This window comes from Montipora foliosa, chromosome 3 (genome assembly GCF_036669935.1).
Source record: "Montipora foliosa isolate CH-2021 chromosome 3, ASM3666993v2, whole genome shotgun sequence".
NCBI classification, from domain to species: Eukaryota; Metazoa; Cnidaria; class Anthozoa; order Scleractinia; family Acroporidae; genus Montipora; species Montipora foliosa.
The window spans coordinates 45,049,078-45,061,577 of record NC_090871.1 but is presented as its reverse complement, the minus strand read 5'-3'; the positions used below and the strand labels follow the sequence as shown (position 1 = coordinate 45,061,577).

At 42.1% G+C, this 12,500-nt stretch overlaps 12 non-coding genes across 12 annotated transcripts; all 12 read right to left on the bottom strand.

Annotated features, from left to right (window-relative positions):
* Positions 1-31: 31 nt before the first annotated feature.
* On the bottom strand, positions 32-103 carry Trnac-gca (transfer RNA cysteine (anticodon GCA)). Its single transcript has one exon. It is a non-coding gene; the product is annotated as a tRNA-Cys (tRNA).
* An 892-nt stretch (positions 104-995) lies between these two features.
* Trnag-gcc (transfer RNA glycine (anticodon GCC)) lies at positions 996-1,066 on the bottom strand. Its single transcript has one exon. It is a non-coding gene; the product is annotated as a tRNA-Gly (tRNA).
* A 471-nt stretch (positions 1,067-1,537) lies between these two features.
* Positions 1,538-1,609, bottom strand: Trnac-gca (transfer RNA cysteine (anticodon GCA)). Its single transcript has one exon. It is a non-coding gene; the product is annotated as a tRNA-Cys (tRNA).
* An 893-nt stretch (positions 1,610-2,502) lies between these two features.
* Positions 2,503-2,573, bottom strand: Trnag-gcc (transfer RNA glycine (anticodon GCC)). Its single transcript has one exon. It is a non-coding gene; the product is annotated as a tRNA-Gly (tRNA).
* Positions 2,574-3,037: 464 nt separating this feature from the next.
* Trnac-gca (transfer RNA cysteine (anticodon GCA)) lies at positions 3,038-3,109 on the bottom strand. Its single transcript has one exon. It is a non-coding gene; the product is annotated as a tRNA-Cys (tRNA).
* Positions 3,110-4,001: 892 nt separating this feature from the next.
* Trnag-gcc (transfer RNA glycine (anticodon GCC)) lies at positions 4,002-4,072 on the bottom strand. The gene has a single exon. It is a non-coding gene; the product is annotated as a tRNA-Gly (tRNA).
* Positions 4,073-4,543: 471 nt separating this feature from the next.
* Positions 4,544-4,615, bottom strand: Trnac-gca (transfer RNA cysteine (anticodon GCA)). The gene has a single exon. It is a non-coding gene; the product is annotated as a tRNA-Cys (tRNA).
* An 890-nt stretch (positions 4,616-5,505) lies between these two features.
* Trnag-gcc (transfer RNA glycine (anticodon GCC)) lies at positions 5,506-5,576 on the bottom strand. The gene has a single exon. It is a non-coding gene; the product is annotated as a tRNA-Gly (tRNA).
* A 471-nt stretch (positions 5,577-6,047) lies between these two features.
* On the bottom strand, positions 6,048-6,119 carry Trnac-gca (transfer RNA cysteine (anticodon GCA)). The gene has a single exon. It is a non-coding gene; the product is annotated as a tRNA-Cys (tRNA).
* Positions 6,120-7,011: 892 nt separating this feature from the next.
* On the bottom strand, positions 7,012-7,082 carry Trnag-gcc (transfer RNA glycine (anticodon GCC)). Its single transcript has one exon. It is a non-coding gene; the product is annotated as a tRNA-Gly (tRNA).
* A 471-nt stretch (positions 7,083-7,553) lies between these two features.
* Positions 7,554-7,625, bottom strand: Trnac-gca (transfer RNA cysteine (anticodon GCA)). Its single transcript has one exon. It is a non-coding gene; the product is annotated as a tRNA-Cys (tRNA).
* An 892-nt stretch (positions 7,626-8,517) lies between these two features.
* Trnag-gcc (transfer RNA glycine (anticodon GCC)) lies at positions 8,518-8,588 on the bottom strand. Its single transcript has one exon. It is a non-coding gene; the product is annotated as a tRNA-Gly (tRNA).
* Between the last annotated feature and the right edge of the window lie 3,912 nt (positions 8,589-12,500).

Here is a 12,500-nt window from a genome sequence, read left to right as displayed (position 1 = left end):
ACAGAAAACAACTTACAACCAAGTCTGTTAAAGGAGGCAACCGGATTTGAACAGGTGACCTCTCGATCTGCACTCGAATGCTCTACCACTGAGCTATGCCCCCCGTTGACGCTCAGGAAACTATTTCTTACATTAGTTCAACCACGTTATCTCTGCTAAACTAAAAGAAATGGAACAACTTTACGTTCTGGTCTGGTGATCGGAATTCACGATTTAAAATTGCTAATAACTTAAGACTGATGTGAGATAAATCTTAGCAAGTTTCCCACTCAAATTTTACAATCGTATTTCTTCTTGACACCCAAGGCACTCTTGCTAAAGAAAAAATAACGGCCATCGCTTAAAGTATTGAGTACAAAGACTGTAATTTCTCAAACTTTGGACAGAGCAAACAATGCTGGAAACACGATCCGATGAGTGCGCAACTGTAACGAGTCGGCGATCCAACGACAGGCTGAGGAAACCCCGTACGACATCCACCATTGCTGTAGTATAATTCTTGAAGGCAATGACACAGGATACAAACCAAGGATTTTTCTGAGATCTTCGTACTCAACCATTTACAAGAACTCTTTCAACAACAAAACACCGAGTAGAGTTCCAACGGGCATGCCTGCCGTTGTTGCGATCTCTTGGCACCAGAAACAAAAACAAGAAGCGATTTTGAATTTCAAATTTGTTGTCCTCCAAAGACCACTGGTCCTTTTGGACAATGTGAGAAACTTTTGAAAGTTTTTCTCTTAGGTCAGCTTTAAGCTTTTACCCGATTATGAATCGCATTACTTTAGTGAGAAAGAGAATTGCATAATATCTGATCCCCTCTCGGTTAACACAGCAATTTTACAGTAAAAAAGAAAACGCGCATAGGAAAGAAAACTGATACGATTGTGTGTCAGAAGGAGGACTGATTCCTTGATGGAAAACTTTTCTGCTTTAGAAATTGAAGGCTAGGAGATGTTGGAGGGTATCGAATGGGAAGGAACAAGAAGTTGGAGTGCACTGGCCGGGAATCGAACCCGGGCCTCCCGCGTGGCAGGCGAGAATTCTACCACTGAACCACCAGTGCTTGCGTGAAATAATGCAATCCGACAATACAATCCGCAAAATTGGGTGACGGTGGTTTCGGTAATTGCAGAGCACCATAATTGGCATCTGGCCTTGGCTTAAGTAACCAAACCGAGCTCTTAGAGCTGACATAAAATGTTTTCATCGTAATAAAGAAGTACTGAGCCAAGTACAAAGAAACCTGGAAAGTGCTGATGGTGTTGTCCGGCCTTGATGTCCGCTTCGTTAAGTTCCTGTACCTATTTTTTCCAAAAATGGAGAATCATTTAAACTTTAACAAACCAAGACTTGCTGACCCCTTACCGCATAATAATACACGGTGGACAGTCGTACAGAGTAGGCGAAAATCCAACCCGACTAACCAGCGTGGGAGACCAGATTTCTGCCATTAAACAACCAGTTTTAGCTGGAACGTCTTAAATAGCCAAATAGACCTTAAGGACAGAAAACAACTTACAACCAAGTCTGTTAAAGGGGGCAACCGGATTTGAACCGGTGACCTCTCGATCTGCACTCGAATGCTCTACCACTGAGCTATGCCCCCCGTTGACGCTGAGGAAACTATTTCTTACATTAGTTCAACCACGTTATCTCTGCTAAACTAAAAGAAATGGAACAACTTTACGTTCTGGTCTGGTGATCGGAATTCACGATTTAAAATTGCTAATAACTTAAGACTGATGTGAGATAAATCTTAGCAAGTTTCCCACTCAAATTTTACAATCGTATTTCTTCTTGACACCCAAGGCACTCTTGCTAAAGAAAAAATAACGGCCATCGCTTAAAGTATTGAGTACAAAGACTGTGATTTCTCAAACTTTGGACAGAGCAAACAATGCTGGAAACACGATCCGATGAGTGCGCAACTGTAACGAGTCGGCGATCCAACGACAGCCTGAGGAAACCCCGTACGACATCCACCATTGCTGTAGTATAATTCTTGAAGGCAATGACACAGGATACAAACCAAGGACTTTTCTGAGATCTTCGTACTCAACCATTTACAAGAACTCTTTTAACAACAAAACACCGAGTAGAGTTCCAACGGGCATGCGTGGCGTTGTTGCGATCTCTTGGCACCAGAAACAAAAAGAAGAAGCGATTTTGAATTTCAAATTTGTTGTCCTCCAAAGACCACTGGTCCTTTTGGACAATGTGAGAAACTTTTGAAAGTTTTTCTTTTAGGTCAGCTTTAAGCTTCTACCCGATTATGAATCGCATTACTTTAGTGAGAAAGAGAATTGCATAATATCTGATCCCCTCTCGGTTAACACAGCAATTTTACAGTAAAAAAGAAAACGCGCATAGGAAAGAAAACTGATACGATTGTGTGTCAGAAGGAGGACTGATTCCTTGATGGAAAACTTTTCTGCTTTAGAAGTTGAAGGTTAGGAGATGTTGGAGGGTATCGAATGGGAGGGGAACAAGAAGTTGGAGTGCACTGGCCGTGAATCGAACCCAGGCCTGCCGCGTGGCAGGCGAGAATTCTACCACTGAACCACCAGTGCTCGTGCGAAATAATGCAATCCGACAATACAATCCGCAAAATTGGGTGACGGTGGTTTCGGTAATTGCAGAGCACCATAATTGGCATCTGGCCTTGGCTTAAGTAACCAAACCGAGCTCTTAGAGCTGACATAAAATGTTTTTATCGTAATAAAGAAGTACTGAGCCAACTACAAAGGATCCTGGAAAGTGCTGATGGTGTTGTCCGGCCTTGATGTCCGCTTCGTTAAGTTCCTGTACCTATTTTTTCCAAAAATGGAGAATCATTTAAACTTTAACAAACCAAGACTTGCTGACCCCTTACCGCATAATAATAAACCGGGGACAGTCGTAGGCGAAAATCCAACCCGACTAACCAGCGTGGGAGACCAGATTTCTGCCATTAAACAACCAGTTTTAGCTGGAACGTCTTAAATAGCCAAATAGACCTTAAGGACAGAAAACAACTTACAACCAAGTCTGTTAAAGGGGGCAACCGGATTTGAACCGGTGACCTCTCGATCTGCACTCGAATGCTCTACCACTGAGCTATGCCCCCCGTTGACGCTGAGGAAACTATTTCTTACATTAGTTCAACCACGTTATCTCTGCTCAACTAAAAGAAATGGAACAACTTTACGTTCTGGTCTGGTGATCGGAATTCACGATTTAAAATTGCTAATAACTTAAGACTGATGTGAGATAAATCTTAGCAAGTTTCCCACTCAAATTTTACAATCGTATTTCTTCTTGACACCCAAGGCACTCTTGCTAAAGAAAAAATAACGGCCATCGCTTAAAGTATTGAGTACAAAGACTGTGATTTCTCAAACTTTGGACAGAGCAAACAATGCTGGAAACACGATCCGATGAGTGCGCAACTGTAACGAGTCGGCGATCCAACGACAGGCTGAGGAAACCCCGTACGACATCCACCATTGCTGTAGTATAATTCTTGAAGGCAATGACACAGGATACAAACCAAGGATTTTTCTGAGATCTTCGTACTCAACCATTTACAAGAACTCTTTCAACAACAAAACACCGAGTGGAGTTCCAACGGGCATGCGTGCCGTTGTTGCGATCTCTTGGCACCAGAAACAAAAACAAGAAGCGATTTTGAATTTCAAATTTGTTTTCCTTCAAAGGCCACTGGTCCTTTTGGACAATGTGAGAAACTTTTGAAAGTTTTTCTCTTGGGTCAGCTTTAAGCTTTTACCCGATTATGAATCGCATTACTTTAGTGAGAAAGAGAATTGCATAATATCTGATCCCCTCTCGGTTAACACAGCAATTTTACAGTAAAAAAGAAAACGCGCATAGGAAAGAAAACTGATACGATTGTGTGTCAGAAGGAGGACTGATTCCTTGATGGATAACTTTTCTGCTTTAGAAATTGAAGGTTAGGAGATGTTGGAGGGTATCGAATGGGAAGGAACAAGAAGTTGGAGTGCACTGGCCGGGAATCGAACCCAGACCTCTCGCGTGGCAGGCGAGAATTCTACCACTGAACCACCAGTGCTTGCGTAAAATAATGCAAGCCGACAATACAATCCGCAAAATTGGGTGACGGTGGTTTCGGTAATTGCAGAGCACCATAATTGGCATCTGGCCTTGGCTTAAGTAACCAAACCGAGCTCTTAGAGCTGACATAAAATGTTTTTATCGTAATAAAGAAGTACTGAGCCAAGTACAAAGGATCCTGGAAAGTGCTGATGGTGTTGTCCGGCCTTGATGTCCGCTTCGTTAAGTTCCTGTACCTATTTTTTCCAAAAATGGAGAATCATTTAAACTTTAACAAACCAAGAGTTGCTGACCCCTTACCGCATAATAATAAACGGGGGACAGTCGTACAGAGTAGGCGAAAATCCAACCCGACTAACCAGCGTGGGAGACCAGATTTCTGCCATTAAACAACAAGTTTTAGCTGGAACGTCTTAAATAGCCAAATAGACCTTAAGGACAGAAAACAACTTACAACCAAGTCTGTTAAAGGGGGCAACCGGATTTGAACCGGTGACCTCTCGATCTGCAGTCGAATGCTCTACCACTGAGCTATGCCCCCCGTTGACGCTGAGGAAACTATTTCTTACATTAGTTCAACCACGTTATCTCTGCTAAACTAAAAGAAATGGAACAACTTTACGTTCTGGTCTGGTGATCGGAATTCACGATTTAAAATTGCTAATAACTTAAGACTGATGTGAGATAAATCTTAGCAAGTTTCCCACTCAAATTTTACAATCGTATTTCTTCTTGACACCCAAGGCACTCTTGCTAAAGAAAAAATAACGGCCATCGCTTAAGTATTGAGTACATAGACTGTGATTTCTCAAACTTTGGACAGAGCAAACAATGCTGGAAACACGATCCGATGAGTGCGCAACTGTAACGAGTCGGCGATCCAACGACAGGCTGAGGAAACCCCGTACGACATCCACCATTGCTGTAGTATAATTCTTGAAGGCAATGACACAGGATACAAGCCAAGGATTTTTCTGAGATCTTCGTACTCAACCATTTACAAGAACTCTTTCAACAACAAAACACCGAGTGGAGTTCCAACGGGCATGCGTGCCGTTGTTGCGATCTCTTGGCACCAGAAACAAAAACAAGAAGCGATTTTGAATTTCAAATTTGTTGTCCTCCAAAGACCACTGGTCCTTTTGGACAATGTGAGAAACTTTTGAAAGTTTTTCTCTTAGGTCAGCTTTAAGCTTTTACCCGATTATGAATCGCATTACTTTAGTGAGAAAGAGAATTGCATAATATCTGATCCCCTCTCGGTTAACACAGCAATTTTACAGTAAAAAAGAAAACGCGCATAGGAAAGAAAACTGATACCATTGTGTGTCAGAAGGAGGACTGATTCCTTGATGGAAAACTTTTCTGCTTTAGAAATTGAAGGCTAGGAGATGTTGGTGGGTATCGAATAGGAAGGAACAAGAATTGGAGTGCACTGGCCGGGAATCGCACCCGGGCCTCCCGCGTGGCAGGCGAGAATTCTACCACTGAACCACCAGTGCTTGCGTGAAATAATGCAATCCGACAATACAATCCGCAAAATTGGGTGACGGTGGTTTTGGTAATTGCAGAGCACCATAATTGGCATCTGGCCTTGGCTTAAGTAACCAAACCGAGCTCTTAGAGCTGACATAAAATGTTTTCATCGTAATAAAGAAGTACTGAGCCAAGTACAAAGAAACCTGGAAAGTGCTGATGGTGTTGTCCGGCCTTGATGTCCGCTTCGTTAAGTTCCTGTACCTATTTTTTCCAAAAATGGAGCATCATTTAAACTTTAACAAACCAAGACTTGCTGACCCCTTACCGCATAATAATAAACGGGGGACAGTCGTACAGAGTAGGCGAAAATCCAACCCGACTAACCAGCGTGGGAGACCAGATTTCTGCCATTAAACAACCAGTTTTAGCTGGAACGTCTTAAATAGCCAAATAGACCTTAAGGACAGAAAACAACTTACAACCAAGTCTGTTAAAGGGGGCAACCGGATTTGAACCGGTGACCTCTCGATCTGCACTCGAATGCTCTACCACTGAGCTATGCCCCCCGTTGACGCTCAGGAAACTATTTCTTACATTAGTTCAACCACGTTATCTCTGCTCAACTAAAAGAAATGGAACAACTTTACGTTCTGGTCTGGTGATCGGAATTCACGATTTAAAATTGCTAATAACTTAAGACTGATGTGAGATAAATCTTAGCAAGTTTCCCACTCAAATTTTACAATCGTATTTCTTCTTGACACCCAAGGCACTCTTGCTAAAGAAAAAATAACGGCCATCGCTTAAAGTATTGAGTACAAAGACTGTGATTTCTCAAACTTTGGACAGAGCAAACAATGCTGGAAACACGATCCGATGAGTGCGCAACTGTAACGAGTCGGCGATCCAACGACAGGCTGAGGAAACCCCGTACGACATCCACCATTGCTGTAGTATAATTCTTGAAGGCAATGACACAGGATACAAACCAAGGATTTTTCTGAGATCTTCGTACTCAACCATTTACAAGAACTCTTTCAACAACAAAACACCGAGTGGAGTTCCAACGGGCATGCGTGCCGTTGTTGCGATCTCTTGGCACCAGAAACAAAAACAAGAAGCGATTTTGAATTTCAAATTTGTTTTTCTTCAAAGACCACTGGTCCTTTTGGACAATGTGAGAAACTTTTGAAAGTTTTTCTCTTAGGTCAGCTTTAAGCTTTTACCCGATTATGAATCGCATTACTTTAGTGAGAAAGAGAATTGCATAATATCTGATCCCCTCTCGGTTAACACAGCAATTTTACAGTAAAAAAGAAAACGCGCATAGGAAAGAAAACTGATACGATTGTGTGTCAGAAGGAGGACTGATTCCTTGATGGAAAACTTTTCTTCTTTAGAAATTGAAGGTTAGGAGATGTTGGAGGGTATCGAATGGGAAGGAACAAGAAGTTGGAGTGCACTGGCCGGGAATCGAACCCGGGCCTCTCGCGTGGCAGGCGAGAATTCTACCACTGAACCACCAGTGCTTGCGTAAAATAATGCAAGCCGACAATACAATCCGCAAAATTGGGTGACGGTGGTTTCGGTAATTGCAGAGCACCATAATTGGCATCTGGCCTTGGCTTAAGTAACCAAACCGAGCTCTTAGAGCTGACATAAAATGTTTTTATCGTAATAAAGAAGTACTGAGCCAAGTACAAAGGATCCTGGAAAGTGCTGATGGTGTTGTCCGGCCTTGATGTCCGCTTCGTTAAGTTCCTGTACCTATTTTTTCCAAAAATGGAGCATCATTTAAACTTGAACAAACCAAGACTTGCTGACCCCTTACCGCATAATAATAAACGGGGAACAGTCGTACAGAATAGGCGAAAATCCAACCCGACTAACCAGCGTGGGAGACCAGATTTCTGCCATTAAACAACCAGTTTTAGCTGGAACGTCTTAAATAGCCAAATAGACCTTAAGGACAGAAAACAACTTACAACCAAGTCTGTTAAAGGGGGCAACCGGATTTGAACCGGTGACCTCTCGATCTGCAGTCGAATGCTCTACCACTGAGCTATGCCCCCCGTTGACGCTGAGGAAACTATTTCTTACATTAGTTCAACCACGTTATCTCTGCTAAACTAAAAGAAATGGAACAACTTTACGTTCTGGTCTGGTGATCGGAATTCACGATTTAAAATTGCTAATAACTTAAGACTGATGTGAGATAAATCTTAGCAAGTTTCCCACTCAAATTTTACAATCGTATTTCTTCTTGACACCCAAGGCACTCTTGCTAAAGAAAAAATAACGGCCATCGCTTAAAGTATTGAGTACAAAGACTGTGATTTCTCAAACTTTGGACAGAGCAAACAATGCTGGAAACACGATCCGATGAGTGCGCAACTGTAACGAGTCGGCGATCCAACGACAGGCTGAGGAAACCCCGTACGACATCCACCATTGCTGTAGTATAATTCTTGAAGGCAATGACACAGGATACAAACCAAGGATTTTTCTGAGATCTTCGTACTCAACCATTTACAAGAACTCTTTCAACAACAAAACACCGAGTGGAGTTCCAATGGGCATGCGTGCCGTTGTTGCGATCTCTTGGCACCAGAAACAAAAACAAGAAGCGATTTTGAATTTCAAATTTGTTTTCCTTCAAAGACCACTGGTCCTTTTGGACAATGTGAGAAACTTTTGAAAGTTTTTCTCTTAGGTCAGCTTTAAGCTTTTACCCGATTATGAATCGCATTACTTTAGTGAGAAAGAGAATTGCATAATATCTGATCCCCTCTCGGTTAACACAGCAATTTTACAGTAAAAAAGAAAACGCGCATAGGAAAGAAAACTGATACGATTGTGTGTCAGAAGGAGGACTGATTCCTTGATGGAAAACTTTTCTGCTTTAGAAATTGAAGGTTAGGAGATGTTGGAGGGTATCGAATGGGAAGGAACAAGAAGTTGGAGTGCACTGGCCGGGAATCGAACCCGGGCCTCCCGCGTGGCAGGCGAGAATTCTACCACTGAACCACCAGTGCTTGCGTGAAATAATGCAAGCCGACAATACAATCCGCAAAATTGGGTGACGGTGGTTTCGGTAATTGCAGAGCACCATAATTGGCATCTGGCCTTGGCTTAAGTAACCAAACCGAGCTCTTAGAGCTGACATAAAATGTTTTTATCGTAATAAAGAAGTACTGAGCCAAGTACAAAGGATTCTGGAAAGTGCTGATGGTGTTGTCCGGCCTTGATGTCCGCTTCGTTAAGTTCCTGTACCTATTTTTTCCAAAAATGGAGCATCATTTAAACTTTAACAAACCAAGACTTGCTGACCCCTTACCGCATAATAATAAACGGGGGACAGTCGTACAGAGTAGGCGAAAATCCAACCCGACTAACCGAGATATGTCCAGAAATGCACACAACAACAAAAATGGCAAAAATGAGAAAATGTTGGCGAATTTGGCAAATATGGCGAAAATGACAATTTTGGCACAATCGCCAACGAGGCAAAGCACAAAGCAGGGAAGGGGCACCATAAAAGTTGGCGAAAGTGGAGAATTTGGGAAATATGGCGAAAATGACAATTTTGCCACAATCGCCAACGAGGCAAAACACAAAGCAGTGAAGGGGAACCATGAAAGTTGGCGAAAGCGGCGAATTTGGCAAATATGGCGAAAATGACAATTTTGCCACAATCGCCAACGAGGAAAAACAGAAAGCAGTGAAGGGGGCCCATGAAAGTTGGCGAAAGCGGCGAATTCGGCAAATATGGCGAAAAGGACAATTTTGCCACAATCGCCAACGAGGCAAAACACAAAGCAGTATACGGGCCCCATAAAAGTTGGCGAAAGCGGCGAATTTGGCAAATATGGCGAAAATGACAATTTTGCCACAATCGCCAACGAGGCAAAACACAAAGCAGTGAAGGGGGCCCATAAAAGTTGGCGAAAGCGGCGAATTTGGCAAATATGGCGAAAATGACAATTTTGCCACAATCGCCAACGAGGCAAAACACAAAGCAGTGAAGGGGGCCCATAAAAGTTGGCGAAAGCGGCGAATTTGGCAAATATGGCGAAAATGACAATTTTGCCACAATCGGCAACGAGGCAAAACACAAAGCAGTGAAGGGGGCCCATAAAAGTTGGCGAAAGCGGCGAATTTAGCAAATATGGCGAAAATGACAATTTTGCCACAATCGCCAACGAGGCAAAACACAAAGCAGTGAAGGGGGCCCATAAAAGTTGGCGAAAGCCGTGAATTTGGCAAATATGGCGAAAATGACAATTTTGCCACAATCGCCAACGAGTCAAAACACAAAGCAGTGAAGGGGGCCCATAAAAGTTGGCAAAAGCGGCGAATTTGGCAAATATGGCGAAAATGACAATTTTGCCACAATCGCCAACGAGGCAAGGCACAAAGCAATGAAGAAATGAGGGGGTCCATAAAAGTTGGCGAACGTGGCGAACAAAATTAATGAAAGAAGAATTCGATCTCCAGTGCTGTTTCAAATGTTTGACCTCAAATGACAAAAGTTCATTTCTTTAATTTTAATGATTTTAGAAAATTAACAACCAGCATGAAGAACAAGGGAAAGAGGAATTTGGCAAAATAGGGAGATATGGGAAAGGGACGTAGCTCCAAATAACAAAGTCATGGCAAGGTTGTCATTTGTGACAGCGCTGGAACATTTTAATTACTGACATATATAACTGCCTCGTACTCTGACAATTCATGTAAGAATGACTTCACCAACGGGTACTAAGAGTTTCAAAGCAGTTATGTGAATCTTACCAATGTCCGCTTTCAAGGAATTAGATTCAATAAACCACACACAAAATATGTCCTTGTCGTATGATCCATTACTTGAAAGTAAGCATTGCGTGAAGATGCATGTCGTGCCTGTGAATTTTATAGTAGCTTTTCACGAATCTTGCCATCAGTCGAAATTGAAATCCTTTTACCACAACTGTAGAAGAATGTCGACACCCAGTAGAACAGAAGTTGCAAAATTAAAATTCTCCACAAGACGATAAACATTTCCTGAATTGTGATCCGCCGGAAATAGCGAAGCGTTCTTTTAGACGCCATCTTATGAAATTGACATATAGGTCGTGTTAAGTCACTGTAGTGTAACTACTAACTGAGCCCCAAGTCTCCTCGTTCGTCGTCTGAGTACATACATACATACAGTAGAACCCCGCTAACTCGAACTCTGAAGGGAAACGAAAATGTGTTCGAGTTAGCGGGGTTTCGAGTTATCGGGGTCGATTAAAATGGGGACATTTCTTTTGAGCGAACCTAGATGTTGTTAATTTTCCTGATTGTCAATATGTACATTACATCGTATAGTCTGTGTGTGTTGATTTCACCGATAGCCTTTTTCTTCTCTTGTAACTTATTCACGCAATTTTTTTTTTATTTTCACTCCCCTTTTCTTTTAAAAGATAAAGCGGATGTAAAGAGAAGCGAAAGCCGCCGGTGTGTTAGGTGAGACAGAGAGGGAAAATAAAGCTGAAAAGCCTATTCAAATCGTCGTGTCATTTAACAACAACACCGGAAAATAACTGGGTGAAACACGAAAATAAACAGGTCTAATGGAAGTGTGCTTGAATTTCGTCAAATTATCCCCAAAATCAGCAAGAACTTGTGACGCTGATGAATAATGAAGTAGTCTCTTTTTCCAAAACGATAGAATTACCTGGTGATAAATAACCTCGTCTAGGAGAGGGAATTTTTGGCTTTGCAGAACAATGGTTGACCTCACCAAACAGAGTAAAATCTATAAGTGTCAATCTGCATTTATGGCAGTGAAAGGGTTAATGGGGACGTAGATGTTGTTAATTTTGCCGATTGTCAATATGTAGATTATATCGGCTAGTCTGTGTGTGTTGATTTCACCGATAGCCTCTTTCTTCTCTTGTAAGTCATTCAAGCAATTTTTTTGATTTTCACTCCGCTTTTCTTTGAAAAATTCAAGCGGATGTAAAGTGGAGAAGCGAAAGCCGCCGGTGTGCTAGGTGAGAGGGAAAACAAAGCTGAAAAGCCTATTCAAATCGTCGTGTCATTTAACAACAACACCGGAAAATAACTGGGTGAAACACGAAAATAAAGAGGTGTAATGGAAGCGTGCTTGAATTTCGACGAATTATCCCCAAAATCAGCAAGTTATGACGCTGATGAATAATAAAGCAGTCTCTTTTTCCAAAACGATACAATTACCTGGTGATAAATAACCTCGTCTGGGAGAGTGAATTTTTGGCTTCGCAGAAACAATGGTCAACCTCAGAGAGTTGGACGATTGGACGTTTGTGTTGAATTCGCACATTTCTTGTCCAACGAGTGCTTTCTTCGAACCGCAAAATGAAAGCTAACATTTTACTAGAGTGCTTAAGCCTAATCATTTAAAGGAGCGCTTACACTTTTGACATATGGCTATAATGAACTGTCACCGCGGTGCGCAATCCCCTAGTGGATGAATGAAAATTGTGCAAGGGCGATCTCGTGAAAACTGTAGTTAACCGAACCGCAAAATGAAAGCAAAAAGTTTACGAGAGTGCTTAGGCCTAATCACTGAAACGAGCGCTTAGGCTTAATCAGGAAGCGAGTGGTATTTCGTACAGTTAACCGAACCGTAGAATGAAAGTTAAATAACCGAATTGTAAAATGATTTGATCAACGCGCTATAAGAACGAGAGATATATATCGACAGGGAGATTGATCACGCTTTAAGAAACATCATTGTTTGTGCTCGATCATCGTGCTTTATGAACGAGAAATACATATACATCAATGTCCCTCGCTCTTTTTGTTTGGCGCCTCAGACGGGAGAAACACTGCGTATCCACTAAGGTCGGCGTCTCCAATGCGTATCTGCGTATCCACCCAATTTAGTGTAAAGCTTTTACGTGGCAGGGTATTCGGTGAAGCCCTTGATTTCAGCGATAGGC